The sequence below is a fragment of the Cannabis sativa genome, chromosome 6, assembly GCF_029168945.1.
Source record: "Cannabis sativa cultivar Pink pepper isolate KNU-18-1 chromosome 6, ASM2916894v1, whole genome shotgun sequence".
In the NCBI taxonomy this organism is placed as follows: Eukaryota; Viridiplantae; Streptophyta; class Magnoliopsida; order Rosales; family Cannabaceae; genus Cannabis; species Cannabis sativa.
Window position 1 is genome coordinate 70,111,998 of NC_083606.1, and position 19,792 is coordinate 70,131,789.

At 40.4% G+C, this 19,792-nt stretch overlaps 1 non-coding gene across 1 annotated transcript; it reads right to left on the bottom strand.

The window, feature by feature from the left end:
• Window positions 1-4,511: 4,511 nt before the first annotated feature.
• On the bottom strand, window positions 4,512-4,618 carry LOC133039534 (small nucleolar RNA R71). The gene has a single exon (XR_009688672.1). It is a non-coding gene; the product is annotated as a small nucleolar RNA R71 (small nucleolar RNA).
• Window positions 4,619-19,792: the final 15,174 nt, after the last annotated feature.

The following is a 19,792-nucleotide window of genomic DNA, read 5'->3' on the forward strand; positions in this document are numbered from 1 at the left end:
ATCCAATATCTGGACAGGTTGCTCTTCATAGGATAAGTCTGGTTGTAGTTCAAGGGCTTCATAACTCAAGACATGAGTCGGGTCCGACACGTATTTCCTTAACATAGAGATATGAAATACGTCATGAACAACTGATAATGCTGGTGGTAAGGCTAGCCGATACGCTACCTGCCCGACCTTCTCGAGTATCTGAAATGGCCCAATGAACCTAGGACTTAACTTACCCTTCTTCCCGAAGCGCCTAATACCCTTCATTGGTGAAACCCGCAGGAAAACATGTTCCCCTGCCTGAAATGTAACATCTCTGCGCTTCGGATCAGCATAACTTTTCTGCCTGCTTTGAGAAGCAAGCATCCGAGCCTTGATCTTATCAATAGCTTCATTGGTCCTCTACACTAACTCTGGACCCAAGTACTTCCTTTCTCCTGTCTCGTCCCAATGAATAGGAGAACGACATTTTCTACCATATAACATCTCATAGAGAGCCATCCCTATTGTACTTTGGTAGCTGTTGTTGTAGGAGAATTCAATTAAAGGCAAGTACTTACTCCATGAACCCTCAAAGTCCATAACACAGGCTCGCAGTAGGTCTTCTAAAATCTGGATAGTTCTTTCTGACTGACCATCAGTCTGAGGGTGAAAGGCTGTGCTAAACTTTAACTTGGTACCCATAGCCTTCTGAAGACTCACCCAAAACTTCGATGTGAACTTTGGATCCCTATCTGACACAATAGATTTAGGGGCTTCGTATAGACGAACTATCTCCTTCACATACAATTCAGCATACTGATCCACTGAATATGTAACTTTCACTGGTAGGAAGTGAGCTGACTTTGTGAATCTATCCACGATGACCCATACTGAATCATACATCCCCGTAGTTCTAGGCAAACCAGTTACAAAGTCCATTGCGATGTCCTCCCACTTCCATTCTGGAAGGACTAAAGGTTGCAATAACCCTGCCGGCCTCTGATGTTCAAATTTTTAATCCGCCGGGCAAAAGTTAAACACTTGGACACGTAGTCCACCACATCTCTTTTCATCCCATACCACCAGAAGTAGGGTTTCAAATCCTGATACATCTTGGTGGTTCCCGGATGCAACGAATAAGGCGTGGTGTGAGCTTCATCCAGTATTTCTTTCTTAAGCTCATCAACATTAGGAACACAAACTCGAGCTTTATATAACAACATTCCACTGCTCGAGACTGAAAAGCCTTTAGGCCAACCAGCCACTACTTCGTCTCGAACTTTAACTAGTTCGGGATCTTCCAGTTGTGCCTTTCTGGTTCTCTCCAACAGATCAGATTGGAGTGTTAAATTATGTAATTTCCCGACCACGAACTCAATCCCTGCACTAACCATTTCCGAGGCTAGTTGAGGGGCTATCATAACCGTAGTATACACTTGACCGGGACCTTTTCTGCTTAAAGCATCGGCCACAACATTGGCTTTCCCGGGGTGATACAGTATTTCACAATCGTAGTCTTTAACTAACTCCAACCACCTTCTCTGCCTCATATTCAGATCCTTCTGGGTGAAAAAGTATTTGAGACTTTTATGATCAGTATAAATCTCACACTTTTCACCATAAAGATAATGTCGCCATATCTTTAAAGCAAAAACCACAGCAGCGAGCTCTAAATCATGAGTTGGGTAACGCTGCTCATAATCCTTCAATTGACGAGAGGCATAGGCTATGACTCTGTCAGCTTGCATCAAAACACATCCCAGACCCTGTCTGGATGCATCACAATAAACAACGAATTTCTCTTGATCTGATGGCAAAGCTAACACCGGAGCTGTTATCAAACGTTGCATCAACTCCTCAAAGCTTGACTCACACTTATCTGACCACACAAATCTCTGATTTTTCTTGGTCAATTCGGTTAGGGGCATAGAAAGTTTAGAAAATCCTTCGACGAAACGTCGATAATACCCTGCTAACCCGAGAAAACTTCGAACTTCCGTCACAGACTTGGGCCTCGGTCAATTCTTCACTGATTCCACCTTGTTTGGATCGACCATAATTCCATTCTTCCCAACAATATAACCCAGAAAGGACACCTCGGACAACCAGAATTCACACTTTTTGAATTTGGCATACAGCTTATGATCCCTAAGTCGCTGTAACACCATTCGAAGATGATGCTCGTGCTCCTCTTCTGACTGAGAGTATACAAGAATGTCATCGATAAATACTATAACGCAGTTATCGAGGAAATCCTTGAATACCCTATTCATGAGATCCATAAAGGCTGCAGGAGCATTAGTCAATCCAAATGACATTACCAGAAACTCATAGTGCCCATATCTGGTTCTAAAAGCAGTCTTCGGTATGTCCTCCTCCCGAATTCTGAGTTGATGATAACCAGACCATAAATCAATCTTTGAAAACACTGTCTTTCCCTGAAGCTGATCGAACAGATCATCGATCCTGGGCAACGGGTACTTGTTCTTAATCGTCAGCTTGTTTAGTTCCCGATAATCAATACACATTCTGAGGAAACCATCTTTCTTTTTCACAAAAAGAACCGGAGCTCCCCAGGTGTTAGGCTATTTTTAGCCTATGTTTTGGATCTAATTTATGTGCGTTTTTCGCTGTGTTGGGACGGAATTACGCTTGTTTTCTATGTTTTCAGGTTCTTTGGAATAAAAGAGGTCTCGGGTGCAGAAATTCGATAAAAGACGTGCTGAGCCGAAGAAAACACAATTTCTGAGTAATTGTGCATATCTGGCCGAGGCTAAACACAACTTGGCCGCGGCTAGATCTCGAAGTGTTTCAAGGTCACAGTCGCCGCGGCGATGAAGAGTCTCGCCGCGGCCATTTAAGAGATACAGAAAGACCCCTAATTTTCTATTATCTCGCCGCGGCGAGAAGAAGCTTAGCCGCGGCGAGATCCCGTACGGACCAGGGGCATTTTCGTCCATCGAACCCTAAATTTTAGTTATAAATAGAAAACTGCGATTGGAAGTCTGGGGAAGCAATTCGGAACCCTAAAAGACAGCAGAGAGCGGCAGGAAGAGCACAGAGATTGAAGTGAAGATCCAGAATTCATCCACCAACAGTTCTTTTCTTTATTCCTCTTTAATTTATTTATGTTGAATATTGCTATAGGAATGGTTATGGATTTATTTCTGAACTAAATTTCCCATTTAGGGAGGATGATGATTGTTGTTTAATGTTTTGCCTAGTTAATGTTTAATTGCCATTCCTCCATTCTTGTTTGTGAAATTATCTTTAATTATGCTTAATTACATGTTTAAGATTGATCACCTTGTGCATGCTTTATGATCTCAATTCGAAATCTGAAAAGTGAGAATTGAGAATGCTAAAATTGGATAATCGATGTTCTATGTGAAACGAGAGTATTCACATGACTTATGTGACAAGTAGATTATTGCTTAATGCTGATTTCATGTTAGTTTAATTAAGAGATTAATTAGAGAACAAGAGATTTAGAATCTAGAAGATCTGAAAAGAGCTAGGTTAATTTATAATCTGTCATTCACTTCAAGAAAAGGATAGCAATTAGGCATTAACAATTTAGGTAAACATACAACAGGATTCTCCTCCCTATTATCTCATCTTGCTCAACTTTCACTTGTGTTATTTAAATTTTCTGAATTACTTTCATTCTGTTTCAATTATAAAAATTATTGATTTGCCAAATAGAATTATAAGTATAATTTAGTAGTAATTAATCCAATTCCCTGTGGTTCGACCTCACCTGCGTGAGTATACTACTTGATTGCGTGCACTTGCGTAGTGTTTATAAATTATAGCAACAGGTTTTTGGCGCCGTTGCCGGGGAATTGTTAAAGATTAATATTACATAAAATTATACTAACTTCTACTTTGGTATATTTTCTCTTGCTGATTTTTCTAACCTTTTTCTTGCAATATTTTCTTGATCTATTTCAGGAATCCTAAGTGCATGTGTCGTCAAGGACAAGCAGTCATATTACCAGTTGATCCTGAAATCGAGAAAACTTGCAGGAGGAATCGAAAGAACAAGAGGCAAGAAAGAGTTTCAGCAACTGCTGAAACATTAGAAATCATGGCTGCCAATATGAATAATAATGCTGGAAACAATGGGGGTAATAATGGTAATAATGGAGGTGCCGTGGAAGATCAAGCTAATGGCCGTAGCTTGAGAGATTACATTCTCCCTACTCTGACGGGAGTGCAGTCATGTATCAGGCCACCGGCAGTGGATGCAAACAACTTCGAGATTAAACCTGCCATCCTTCAAATGGTGCGCCTTCGCCCGCCTTGGTGGCCTCCCTTCTGAAGATCCTAATCTGCATCTCTCTAACTTCATGGAACTTTGTGAAACTTTTAAGGTTAATGGAGTTAGCGATGATGCTATTCGACTGAGATTGTTTCCATTCTCGCTCAGAGAACGAGCCAAGAGTTGGTTGAATTACTTGCCACCCAATTCTATTGCCACCTGGAATGATCTGGCAACAAAATTCTTGTCAAAGTTCTTTCCTCCAGCCAAGTCTGCAAAGCTGAGAGGAGAAATCAATAATTTCTGCCAACAAGATAATGAATCTCTCCATGAGGCTTGGGAGAGGTTTAAAGATCTGATCAGGAGGTGTCCTCATCATGGTATAGAGAAGTGGATGCTGGTTCACAACTTCTACAACAGGCTGGTTGGTAATACTAGAACTTTAATAGATGCAGCAGCGGGCGGAGCTTTTATGAGAAAGAGTGCTAATGAGGCGTATGATCTATTGGAGGAGATGGCTCTAAACAATCAGCAGTGGCCAACTGAAAGGAGTCAATCTAAGAAGGTAGCTGGTGTGTTAGAAGTTGATGCCATCACAAAGTTAACAACAAAGTTGAGGCATTGACAAAAATAATTGCAGGGCAAGCTAAACAAGCCCAAATTGTTTGTGAGTTATGTGGAGGAAGTCATCACTTTTCGGAGTGTCAAGCAGATGTGGATGATTTGCCAATGGATGAAGCTAAAGCCATTGGGAATTTTTCACAGAACAACAACAACAACAATTATGGGTTCAACCAGGGTAACAACCGAAGAAATAGTGGGTTCTATCAGCAAAGAAATCAGAACCAACAGTTTAATCAGCAACAAGCCTCTGGTGGAAGTTCTAGTTTGCAAACAGATTTACTGCTCCAATTTATGACTGAAACTAGATCTTCAATTAAAGACCTGCAGACTCAGATGGGCCAGCTAGCAACTCAGGTAGCAACCCGCCCTCAAGGAAATTTGCCTAGCACAACTGAAGTCAATCCCAAAGAAAACTGCAAAGCAATTACCCTGAGGAGCGGTATGAAGTATGATGGGCCTGAGCTACCACAACCAGTTGAGGTAGATGAAGAAATAAATGCTCAACCAGTGCAAACATCAACACCAACAGCAGAGAAGGCTACTGAAAGCTCAGCACTACCACAACAGTCTCCACCGATTAGCATTGATCATCATGTGAAGATACCCTATCCTCAGAGGCTCAGAAATTCAAGCTTAGACAAGCAGTTCACCAAGTTTCTAGAAATCTTCAAAAGACTTCACATTAACATTCCCTTTGCTGAAGCTTTAGAGCAGATGCCAAGTTATGTGAAGTTTATGAAGGAAATTTTGTCAAAGAAGAGGAAGATGGAAGATTATGAGACAGTGGCTCTAACTGAAGAGTGTAGCGCTATTCTACAGAAGAAACTCCCTCCAAAACTCAGAGATCCAGGGAGCTTCACTATTCCATGCACTATTGGAAAAATTGAAGGAATAAATGCACTATGTGATTTGGGAGCCAGTATAAACTTAATGCCTTTGTCAGTGTTTAAAAGACTGCAGCTCGGTGAAGCAAAGCCAACCACGGTAACTCTTTAATTGGCAGATCGATCACTAGCTCATCCTAGAGGAGTCATTGAGGATGTGTTAGTAAAAGTTCACAAGTTCATCTTTCCAGCTGACTTCATTGTTCTGGATATGGAAGAAGACAGCAATGTTCCTATCATCCTGGGGAGACCTTTCTCGGCAACAGGGAAAGCACTAATTGATGTTCAGAAAGGAGAGTTAAAGCTGAGGGTACAAGGAGATGAAGTTGTATTTAATGTGCTCAAAGCAATGACCTACCCTACGGCTAGTGACAACTGTTTTGCAATTGATGTGGTGGACCAGTTGGTGGAGACAAAGACGCATGCTGAAGACCCTCTTAATCTGACTTTGGTACAAGAGGAGGTGGTGGAACAAGACGGTAAGGAAGCTTATGAGTATGCTTTGTGGCTCGACTCTTATGGACCGTTGAATAGAAAATACTATGAAGAGTTAGGAGTCATACCAACAAAGCCTACCCCATCTACTGAAAAGCCTCCTCAACTAGAGTTAAAAGTCCTACCAGAGCATCTCAAGTATGAATATTTGGGAGAAAATAAGACACTTCCTGTTATTGTGGCATCTTCCCTATCTTCTGTAGAGACAGACAAGCTATTACGGGTGCTAAGGAAGCATACAAAAGCCATTGGATGGACTTTAGCAGATATTAAAGGGATCAGCCCTTCAACTGTAATGCACAGAATCTTAATGGAGGAAGGAGTGAAGCCAACCATTGATGCACAACGAAGATTAAATCCACCAATGAAGGAGGTTGTCAGAAAAGAAGTCTTAAAGTGGTTAGATGCCGGGGTAGCGTATCCTATTTCAGATAGTAAATGGGTGAGTCCAGTCCAAGTTGTTCCAAAGAAAGGAGGGATGACGGTGGTGAAGAATGAAAAGAATGAACTCATCCCAACCAGAACTGTCACGGGATGGAGAATTTGCATTGACTACCGGAAACTCAACAAGGCCACAAGAAAAGATCACTTTCCACTCCCATTCATTGATCAGATGTTAGACAAGTTGGCAGGTCAAGAGTACTATTGTTTCCTTGATGGGTACTCAGGGTATCACCAAATAGCTATAGCACCGGAGGATCAAGAGAAAACAACATTCACATGTCCATATGGTACTTTTGCTTTTCGACGAATGCCATTTGGGCTGTGTAACGCTCCAGCAACATTTCAGAGGTGTATGATGGCCATATTTTCAGATTTAATAGAAAAGTGCATCGAGGTGTTCATGGATGATTTTTCAGTGTTTGGTTCATCGTTTGACCAATGTTTAAGCAACTTGGAATTGGTTTTAACAAGGTGTGAAGACTCTAATTTGGTGTTGAACTGGGAAAAGTGCCATTTCATGGTTACAGAAGGAATAGTGCTGGGACACAAAATCTCGAAAGAAGGTATTGAGGTTGACAGAGCCAAAGTATCTACAATTGAGAACTTGCCTCCTCCAGTTTCAGTTAAGGGAGTTCGAAGCTTCTTGCGTCATGTCGGGTTCTATAGAAGATTTATCAAAGACTTCTCCAAAGTTGCCAAACCGCTATCCAATCTTCTCGCTAGTGGAGTACCTTTTGAATTTGGGAAAGATTGTCTTGAAGCATTCCAGATTCTCAAGGATAAGTTAATCTCAGCACCGATCGTGACTACACCAAACTGGGAATTACCTTTTGAAATCATGTGCGATGCAAGTGATTATGCCATTGGAGCAGTTTTGGGACAACGGGTTGACAAGGTATTCAGAACCATTTACTATGCAAGAAAAACCTTGAATGATGCTCAACTGAACTACGCTACTACAGAAAAAGAGATGCTGGCTATAGTGTTTGCATGTGACAAATTTCGACCCTACTTGATTGGCAATAAAGTGATAGTGTATACAGATCATTCAGCAATCAAATACTTGATGACTAAGAAGGATGCCAAACCACGACTCATTCGATGGGTTCTTCTTTTGCAAGAATTTGATCTAGACATAAAAGACAAGAAGGGTACTGAAAACTTGGTGGCAGATCACTTGTCAAGACTAGAGCTGGAAGAAAGTCAGAATACGAAAGAGGTACAAATAAATGAACAATTTCCCGATGAACAACTCTTTAGTGTGAGGGAAAGTCTTATGGTACCATGGTATGCTGATTATGTTAACTACTTAGCTGCCAATATCACTCCTCCTGAGCTATCTCGCCAACAATTAAAGAAATTCTTTTCCGAGGTGAAACATTACTACTGGGAAGAGCCAATCCTCTACAAGCACTGTGCAGATCAGATAATAAGAAGGTGTGTGCCTGAAGAGGAGATGTACTCTATTCTTAATCACTGTCATGCTCTACCATGTGGGGGACACTTCAGTGGAACTAGAACAGGTGCCAAGGTGTTGCAAAGCGGATTCTTTTGGCCAACACTTTTCAAAGATGCTAGTACTTTTGTGAAGGCATGTGATCGTTGTCAGCGTACAGGAAACATCTCAAGGAGAAACGAAATGCCTTTGACAGGAATCTTGGAAGTAGAGTTGTTTGATGTATGGGGGATAGACTTTATGGGTCCTTTTCCTTCATCATTTAGCAATCTATACATTTTACTAGTTGTGGATTACGTATCAAAATGGGTAGAAGCTGCAGCAACACCAGCTAATGATGGAAAAACAGTTCTTCGGTTCCTTCAGAAGAATATATTCACACGGTTTGGTACTCCCCGAGCGATCATAAGCGATGAAGGGAGTCATTTCTGCAACAAACAGTTCGAAACACTTCTTTCAAAATATGGTGTTCGTCATAGAACTGCCCTCCCTTATCATCCGCAAAGTAATGGCCAAGCCGAGATTTTTAACCGGGAAATAAAGATGATTCTGGAGAAAACGGTGCAGAGATCATGGAAAGATTGGTCAAGAAAGTTGGATGACGCATTGTGGGCCTATAGAACAGCGTTCAAAACGCCAATCGGGATGTCACCATATCGGTTGGTGTTTGGAAAGGCGTGTCATTTACCGGTGGAGTTAGAACACAAAGCTTATTGGGCAATGAAAACTCTGAACATGGACTTAAAAGCTGCTGGGCAGAAAAGACTACTACAGTTGGATGAGTTGGAAGAATTTCGAAACGAAGCTTATGAGAACGCTAAGATTTACAAGGAAAGAACTAAGAGGTGGCATGACCAAAATCTAGTCAGAAAGGAGTTTCAACCTGGTCAACAAGTTCTACTCTTCAACTCAAGACTAAAGTTGTTTCCTGGTAAATTAAAGTCAAGGTGGTCAGGGCCATTTACGGTGATCAAAGTGTTTCCCTATGGAGCAGTGGAACTAAAAGGTGAAGGTCCTAATACTTTCAAAGTGAATGGGCAGCGATTAAAGCTCTACTTGGGGGGTCAATTTGATCAAACCAAGTCCGCCATGATTCTGGCGCCACTGTGAAGATCTCGATCAACGTCTAGCTAAGCGACGATAAAGTTAGCGCTAATTGGGAGGGAACCCAAGTGTTCGTTATGATTTAGTTGAACTCTTTTTAAGTTTTACTGTTATTTTTCTTTTTCTCCATTTTTTTTGTTAGTGAAAAAAAAAAAAAAAACCCTTCAGTGGCCGCGGCGAAGGAATGCTGGCCGCGGCCATTTAAGCCTTACAGAAAGGGGCTTAATTTCACGATTTCTCGCCGCCGCGAGGCTATATACCGCCGCGGCCAGTTAAGCCTTACAGAGAGGGGGGTATTTTCACGATTTCTCGCCGCGGCGAGATTGGTCAGTTAAAGTTTAAAAACCCCAAATCCCTAACATTTCAAAAATCACACCCCATTCAAACCCTCTCCTCTCCACGCCGAAAACACCCTATTTCACCATTTTTCTTCATCTAATCCCATTCAAAATTCCTTTTCACCAAATCTAACCATAAACTTTCATCATCAATCATCCTAAACCCTTATTTCTCTCATCAAACACTAATTCCCACTCAAAATCAACCCCAAATCCCTAAAACCTCACCCAAAAATTTAAAAACCCTTATTCATCCTTTTCTTTCTCAAAAGCTTCAAGATTTCAACAATGGAGGATGATTAAAGGAGGAATTGTCATTGAGGTATTGATTCTAAGACTTCCAATCCAATTTTTATTGAAGAATTTGTGAATTTGTTGGATAGTTTTGGATTATTTGTTGGATATTTGGGATTTTTGCTATATACATTGTTGAAATTATTTGTGTGAATAGAATTGGGTTAGATTGAAAGGGAATTAAGTCCCGGGAAGTCGATTTTTAAGGGGAAGTGCTGTCGAAATTTTGAAAAATCTTGAGAGTTAGAAAAGAATTTTGGTGAGATGGGTCCAAAGAGGTCAAGAGTCAATGAGGAAGGGGGAGCTTCATCATCCAACCCACCTAGGGGTCGCTCTAATCTTGATAGAGTTAGGTTTACCAACATGGATGCTCAAGAGCGGTTTTTGAAATTGAAAGATAGGGCATTCATTGAAGATAGAGGGATAGACATTGTGAACCTAAGCCAAACTGCCAACATTCCCCCTGCATTTGCATCTATTAGGGATCAAATCCTACATAGGCAGTGGACTAAGTTCGTGGATGTCACTGAGCGTGGTAACCAAACTCTAGCTTTGGAATTTTTAGCCAACTGGCCTGAAAGAGAGAGGATAGCAAGGTAAGAGTTAGGGGGGTTAGAGTGCCTGCTACCACAGCCGATATTCATGCTCTTTACGACCTCCCCACTTTCACTGTAGAGGAGCAACCCTTGAAACGGCAATTTCGAGAAAGAAGTTTGAATTATGTGGATATTGCTGAAACTCTAGGGTATCCTGGCCTGAGGTTCCATGAGCTTGCTGGAGAACCATACCAATTGTACCGATGTGAACTTAACCCAGTGGCCAAGGCTTGGCTTTACTTTGTTAGTGCAAGGTTGCTCCCAAACAAGCATTTTTCTGATGCTCAAATAGACAGGATTAAATGGGTTTATGGCATCATGAAAGGGTATAATTTGAATGTGGGGGATATTATTCGAGTGACCTTTGACATAATGGTTGAGGGATCTTCCGGTGGAGGACTTGGGCTGGCTGGAATTATCACTGATTTGTGTGAGAAACATGGGGTACCGCAGTACTCATATGATACCAAAGCACCGCCACAGCGCCCTATTAACTTGGCCACTGTTCTTCGCTTCAAACCTCCTCATCCTCATGGTCAACCGCCAGTTCAAAGAGGTCCTCCAGCAAGAGAAGAAGAGGAACATGAGGACATCGAACCACCACGTCTTGTCGGGCCTCTTGACCCCGCCATGCAGTACACTCACGACCAGCTGAATTATCTGATTCGGCAGAACATGCATATGCAGAATTACATGGCCCAGCGGAGTATCTTTGATGAGCAGCAGGTGGCTCAATTGAACACACTTGTCACGAGAATGAATATCGGTGTGGACGATCTGAACTATTTTGCCATGCCACCCCGCTTCAACCCTTATGACCAGCCACCGCCGCCAAACCCCTTCTAAGGGGCTCAGGTAAGTTTCTCTCACCCTGGTTTATTTTCACACATTCGCGTTTATTTTTTTTAGTTTAGTTTGTTTTAGTTTTGTTAGTCCTGTGTGATAGCTAAATTGAAAGATTGATTGAATTGTTGTTATTCACTTGTGCAATGGATTAAAACATAACTGTGTGCTTGACTTGCAACTGTTTGAATTAAGATGGATGTGTGCTAGGAAGTGATTCATGTAGACTTAAAACATTTGTTATTCTCGCATATCACTTCTGTTCTATTTGGTTTGTGGAATGATTGATTGTACATGAAATAGAATTTGTTTGACATACTCTCTTGAAGCGAAATGCTTGATTTTTTTTTTTCTGTTTGGAAAGTGATTTAGGCAAGTTTTCTTTGGAACGATTGAGCCTTTCAAGCCTACCTAGAAATTTTTACCATAGTATACCCAAAGTTGAGCCTTAGCCTGTTTTAAAAATTTTCACCACTTAACTGAGCTGAATTTGTTATATTTAACTCTTTTCACCCTGAACATACCTTATTATGCCATGAGCCTTGAAGCAAGTTTGGGGGGGGGGGGGGGAAATAAGTGTTGTAAGTGGAAAAATAAAGTGTAGGGGTGAGAGATTGAGAAAAAAGAATAATATTGTGTGTTGTGCCTCTGAAAAAAAAAAAGAAGAAAAAAAAATGCAAAAATGTCTTCTTGAAGAAAAAAAAAGTTAAGAAAATGATGAGGTACACACATAAGAAAAATTGCAATCTCTTATTTCTGTTTTTGGGATATATGGAAAGAAAGCAAAATAAATGTCTAGGCTTGCTTGGTTAATAGTGCTTATGGTATAGTGTAGCTTAAATGACTTCTCACCTACCCATGTACCTAAGCCATGCGATGTTAACCGAAAAAGACCTATTGATTCCAAATAGAAATTTGTCAACATTAGTGGAGAGAGGTATGTCGTTCAAACTTATTGATCATGTGTTAGTGGGATGTTGGAAAGTTTAGAACAGTTGTGATATTGTTGGCAATTGCGATGTTTTATGTTTGTATGACTTACTTACTTGTAAATTGCACATTCAAATTAGTTCTTAGAGTTGGCGAGTTAAAATTCTGGTTATTGATGGATTGAAGTTGTGCAGGTGGTGGTAACAGTTCAATTGTCGGAAAGTTTAGCTATCATTGTCAGTTTGTTTTTAGTTTAGTCTTAGTTTACTCGGGGACGCGTAAAGAGTCAGTTTGGGGGAGTTTGTTAGGCTATTTTTAGCCTATGTTTTGGATCTAATTTATGTGCGTTTTTCGCTGTGTTGGGACGGAATTACGCTTGTTTTCTATGTTTTCAGGTTCTTTGGAATAAAAGAGGTCTCGGGTGCAGAAATTCGATAAAAGACGTGCTGAGCCGAAGAAAACACAATTTCTGAGTAATTGTGCATATCTGGCCGCGGCTAAACACAACTTGGCCGCGGCTAGATCTCGAAGTGTTTCAAGGTCACAGTCGCCGCGGCGATGAAGAGTCTCGCCGCGGCCATTTAAGAGATACAGAAAGACCCCTAATTTGCTATTATCTCGCCGCGGCGAGAAGAAGCTTAGCCGCGGCGAGATCCCGTACGGACCAGGGGCATTTTCGTCCATCGAACCCTAAATTTTAGTTATAAATAGAAAACTGCGATTGGAAGTCTGGGGAAGCAATTCGGAACCCTAAAAGACAGCAGAGAGCGGCAGGAAGAGCACAGAGATTGAAGTGAAGATCCAGAATTCATCCACCAACAGTTCTTTTCTTTATTCCTCTTTAATTTATTTATGTTGAATATTGCTATAGGAATGGTTATGGATTTATTTCTGAACTAAATTTCCCATTTAGGGAGGATGATGATTGTTGTTTAATGTTTTGCCTAGTTAATGTTTAATTGCCATTCCTCCATTCTTGTTTGTGAAATTATCTTTAATTGTGCTTAATTACATGTTTAAGATTGATCACCTTGTGCATGCTTTATGATCTCAATTCGAAATCTGAAAAGTGAGAATTGAGAATGCTAAAATTGGATAATCGATGTTCTATGTGAAACGAGAGTATTCACATGACTTATGTGACAAGTAGATTATTGCTTAATGCTGATTTCATGTTAGTTTAATTAAGAGATTAATTAGAGAACAAGAGATTTATAATCTAGAAGATCTGAAAAGAGCTAGGTTAATTTATAATCTGTCATTCACTTCAAGAAAAGGATAGCAATTAGGCATTAACAATTTAGGTAAACATACAACAGGATTCTCCTCCCTATTATCTCATCTTGCTCAACTTTCACTTGTGTTATTTAAATTTTCTGAATTACTTTCATTCTGTTTCAATTATAAAAATTATTGATTTGCCAAATAGAATTATAAGTATAATTTAGTAGTAATTAATCCAATTCCCTGTGGTTCGACCTCACCTGCGTGAGTATACTACTTGATTGCGTGCACTTGCGTAGTGTTTATAAATTATAGCAACACCAGGGCGACACACTGGGTCGAATAAACCCAATGTCAAGCATCCCCTGAAGTTGTAACTTAAGCTCCTTGAGTTCTGCTGGAGCCATCCTATATGGAGCTTTAGAAACAGGTTCAACTCCAGGTGCCAAATCAATTACAAAGTCAATCTCTCGCTGTGGCGGCAATCCCGGCAACTCCTCGGGAAACACATCAAGAAAATCTTTCACCACCCGGACTACCTCAGGCCCAAATGTTTCAGGTCTGCTGGAGTCAAATACCACCGATAGAAATCCTACACAACCATTGCATAGTAAATCCCTAGCTCTCAGCACAGAAATAACCGGGATCCGAGACCCCTGAACCGATCCAACATAAACAAATGGATCTTCACCTTCCGGCTGAAAAGTCACCATTTTACGCCTACAATCTATACTAGCCGAATACTTGGATAAGAAATCCATTCCCAGTATAATATCAAACTCAGTTAGTTTCAATTCTATGAGGTCAGTATTCAATTCCCTATCTTCGATCCTAATTGGCATAGACCTAATGCGCCTATTAGAGATAACCAATTCCTCGCTAGGCATTAGGGTTCCAAACCCTCTTTCTAAAATATCACAAGGCCTACCCAAAAGGTCAATCACTCTTGTAGCCACATATGAACGTGTAGCTCCCGAGTCAAATAATACTGTAAATAACAAGTTGTTGACGGGAAGCTGACCTGTCACAACAGAAGGACTGGCTGCAGCATCAGCTTGGGTAATAGCAAACACACGAGCAGGTTCCGGTTTCACCTCAGCTTTCGACTCCTCTTGCTTTGCCTGGGGGCAATCTTTCTTGAAATGCCCCACCATGCCACACAGAAAGCATGTCTTCCGGTTACATTCTCCTGGATGATGTTTCTTGCACCGTGGACACTCAGGGTAGGAGTAACCCTGGCGTCCTCCTCTGCCTTGGTTCCCACGAAACCGCTTGCTTTGCCCCGAGCCACCAGAAGCTGGAACAACTTTTCTTTTCTGCTCAGTGGTGGAGTCACCACCATCCCTACCATAAACAGGAGTAGGAACAGTGGGGGTTCCACCAACACTCGAGGTCACTCGGGGCTCCTGAAGGAATTTCACTGCTCCCTCGGCTCTCAAAGCCTTTTCAACCATCTCCGCATATGTGGTTGCTTCAGTGGTGGTAATCACTAGGTCATGTCGAATCTTTGCACTTAAACCCGCCAAATATTTTTCTTTCTTGCTAAAATCAGTCGGCACAATTCCCGTCGCCAACTTAGCCAACCGATCAAACTTTGTCGTGTATTCAGTAACCGACATTCCCTCGGTTTGAACTAGATAAGTGAACTCTTTTCGCTTTGCACTGCGGACTGCTTCATTGTAATACTTGGAGTTAAACAACTCCTTGAATTCTTCCCAGGTCATCAACGTGACGTCTCGAGTGAGGGTTATCAACTCCCACCACACGAGAGCGTCTTCCTGAAACTGGAAAGTGGCGCAGGTCACCCGGTCATTTCCAACCACTCCCACAAAATTGAGGATGCGTTCAATCACTGAAAGCCACTGCTCGGCCTTCATCACATCAGGGCCTCCCAAAAACACTGGAGGTGCCTGTTTCCAGAATCTTTCATACAGCGGCTCCATACAGTTGCCAACAACAGGTTGTTCTGCTGGCACCGCAGGAACTGCAACGGCCTGAACCACTTGAGGAGGCACAGCAGGAGGACCCTGTTGCCTCAACCTTTGAATCTCTTCATCTTGCTGGCGGATTCTATCTTGCATCTCAGAAAATCTTTGCTCCCAATCAGGAGGAGCTTGAGGTGGATTTACAGGGCGACCACCCTGAGCTCTGCCACGGCCACGGCCGCGACCACGAGGATTTTGAGGATTCCCCTGACTGCCTCCGGTCTCAACCATGCCACCTGACTTCTTGTATTTCGCGGGGCATCCATTTAATAGGACTTAGCCTGCGAATCCATAAGCCAGGCAGGTTAGACAGCGATCAAAACTTAACACCGCTCTTAACGACTTAAAGGCAACACACTTTCTTTTCTTTTTAAAGAAATATATTTAATTTAGATCTAATATGCTTCCTAACAAGCTTTCACATTCATATTTATTTAAAATACTAAACAAGTACGGGCTTACTGAACCGTGAACCGAGCTTTCTCTGATGAAGATTGTACATGTCATAGCAAGCTTCGGTAGACAAACCTGGCGGCTCTGATACCAAAATTGTAGCGCCCTAATGCTAAAGCACGCTACAGTGCTTTTTCAATTATTGTGCAATCTTTGCTAATCAAAGAAATTTCTCGAAAAACGTGTCAAATTAAAACTTTTGCTTTAAATATTAAACTTTGCAATATAATATAATAATTACAAATTCTGGGATCCCTTTTTAAACTTTGTAAAATTTACTTTTCAAACTATACATTCAAAATACACAAGTTCTAGGTCTCACAAGGACTTTCAAAATATAACTCCCAGATGTCCCGAGACCGAACACTCCAGGTCGCGCTGCTTGACATGTACAATCTCATCCGAGCTCAGGTTCACTCCTGTTCAGCCTTCGCCTTTCCTTTACCTACACATAGAAGCAGAAACTGTGAGTCAATGGACTCAGTAAGAAATGCATATAACATACCATATAATTTCCGACCTGTAAATAGGCGCCCATACACCTATTTACAGAGCTTAACAGATGAGTATGAACGTTCAATACCAGGGTACAACCACTATACCACATACACATCGTACCTCACTGTACGAGTGTTGGTAGGGTTTACCCCGATCACTGAGTAACACTAAGTGATGTACCACACACCTTAGCATTTTCCCATGCTTATGTTGGTATCACTGTATCGTACTCACAATCACAATAATCACTATACCAATGCACTCTATAACTTATTCATACAAGTGTTGGTAGTGCTTAACATAATTCAAGCATGCATATATAAACACATATACACACATTCAGATAATCACATAATACATTATACACAGTTCTTACCTGTTTTCCGAATTCAAGTGTGCTGGCCGACCTGAACGGAATTCACGTGCTAGATGGACGCCCTAATCACAATAATTGCAACACAGATGAGTGACTCACTAAATCACTTTCCGGGACTTTAAACTTGAAACTAAAAGTTTCCCTATCGATAAACCTCATGGCAATACCCTAAATATCTCAAAATTGGCCAAAACTAGGGTTCTGGAATTTCCCAAACAGGCAGACCGGTTCCCAACCGGCAATCCGGTTCTGGGTCACCAACCGGTCGACCGATTGGTACTGGTCTCCCAGAACCGGAATTCCGGTTCTGCTGCTGGGAACCAAAAATCATCCCCCTTGATTCAATTCAATCCCAAACCTTACCAAACTCTCCAGTATACCTATACAATGCATAAACAATAGAATCCAAGCAGTAATTCACAGAACAAACCAATAAATCCAATTATGCCATTAAAGCTCAAAGCTTTGAACTTTAAACCTAAAATTGCATAAAAACCATCTACACCCATGAAAACCAGCAGCTAGGACTTAAAATCAACTTAACTAAACCCTAAAATTCGAACCCTAGGCACCTCAAGCCTTAACAGCCCCTAACTTACAATTTCACAAACTCAAATCAAAGAAAAAACTTAAAATCATATCTTTAAAAGTTCTAGGGCTTTACCTTAGTTGAAACCTCTTTGAATTCTAGCTAAATCCCAGAAAAATGGAATGAATATGTTGATCCTTGCCCTGGTTTGCTTCAGCCGAAGGAAAGAGAGAGAGAGAATTCAAGAACAAAGCATTTTTTTTCTAATTTTTCCTTTTCTTAATTTTCCACAAAAGACAAGAGTTTTTCCCCAAAACTCTTTGCTGAAAAACAACTTAGATTAGGTGTCAAACACCTAGGCAGCCACCTCACTCACCTTAAACAAAAGACTAAAATGCCCTTTAGACTTAAAACTAGGGTATTTCTAAAGCTAGGGGTAAAATGGTCAAAATCCATAACCCCGCTCAATCTCGATAATTTAATTTCTCTAAAATATTTCCCACTATGAAATAAGGTTCTAAACTTACCCATGTGATCAATCTAGCCATCCATCGCATTTTTCGTTGTCGCCGAGCAAAAATTACAAAAATAGCATATTACACATATAGGTTAAATAATACCCCTAGAGTTTAATAAAATCTCCGGAATTGAGAAATTATAACTCTAATATTTATTTCTAAATATTGGGGTTCACAATTAAATTAATTCACAAATAATAATAAAATAATAAAAATTAGTGCTAATTGCCTTTACTAATCCAAATTACTAGAGCGGTCATTACAAAGTTCTTGGATGGATACTGCTTTCGAATCCAAGAGATCCTATCTTCGAGATTACGGATCACACCATCCAACTCTCCAAAAAAAATTCTTTTTCCATTTGCAAAGAAAAGTAAACTTAAAGAGGTTTTGCTACCAAAAACAAAAAAATAAGGGGGTTAAATGTATAAAAATTAAAACATAAAGAGCTTTCACCGCAAATTCACCTTAAAAATATTATATAATTGCATTAGTATTCTATTGTTTTTCTTTCCAAATTACTCCAAATTCCCAAAATTTTTCTCTAACTTTCATTCTCTCTTCTCCATTATCAGTCCTATGTCTCTTCATTTTCTTATCAGTTTAGTTTTCTTTCATTATTTTCTAATGTCTAAATTTATCTAACACTTCAGTTGCACTTTTCAAAATAATAATCCATAGTTTTTTTGAGAAATCATCAATAATAGATAGAAAGTACCTCCATCCTGAGTGAGATGCAGTTCTTGAGAGTCCCCCACAGATAATTATGAATGTAGTCAAGTGTTCTCTTGGTTCTCTTCTTTCTAATTATAAATTTGACCCTGTAAGATTTACCAACACACAATAATCACAGAAGTCAAGCTTTTCAAGTTTACTTTTTCAAGCAAACCTTGTTTGCTCAATTCACTTAGTTCTCTTTCACTCACATGGCAAAGTTTCTCGTGCCATAATTCTGTTTCTGAATCCAATTGCTTGCTTGACACACATGCTTTGGTGTTTGTCACACTAACACCTTCAAGAGGATAGATTCCATTTGATTTTCTTCCCCTCATAACTAGCATTGAACCCTGCAAACTTTCATGACTCTATTCTCAATCTTGACAAGAAAACCCTGATCATCTAACATTCCAACAAAGATTAAATTCCTTTTAAGATTTGGTACCATTCCGACATCTTTCAATAGTCTTTCCATGCCATCATGAAGTTTCAGCCTCACAGTTCTAATTCCTACCATTTTGCAAAACTTATTATCACTAAGATACACAGTACCAAAAGTCTCCTGGTCTGAATTCCTCGAACCATGATTAGTTTGGTTTCCTATGAAATGAATACCCAGAATTTTTGATCCATTTAAAATTTAAATTCTCAGAGGTAACAAGCAAAGTACTAGCCGAGTCATATCCATCACTCATCACACCTGCATCTTCTTCAGATCTTGCATCACCTGACTTTGCCTTTTTAGACTAAGCCTTCTATATTTTCTTCTTTCTTGCAATGATAACATTTGATGTTCTTCCAACCACTAAATTGTGATTTCGATCTTGATTTTCCTTTTGTTTCTTTACTGCCTTTTCTATTCTCACTTCTTGTATACAATCCATCACCATTGCTAGAGTTCTTTAACTCACTCCTTTGATTAAGCTCCTTTGAACATCATCGAGTGTAATTGATTCTCTCCCATACAACATTGTACCCTTGAAATGTCCAAATGATTTTGGCAAGGAACTGAGTAATAACAATGCTTGATTTTCATCTTCAATGGTAGCCCCAATGTTCTCAAGATCGAGGATCAATTTGTTAAACTCATCAATCTGTTCTCCAACATATTTTTCTTCCATCATCTTGAATGAATACAAGGACTGCTTTAAATACAATCTATTCACCAAAGATTTGTCATGTACAATCCTTCAAGCTTCAACCAAATTCCAGTAGCTATGGTTTCTTTAGTGATCTTCCTCAAAACCTTA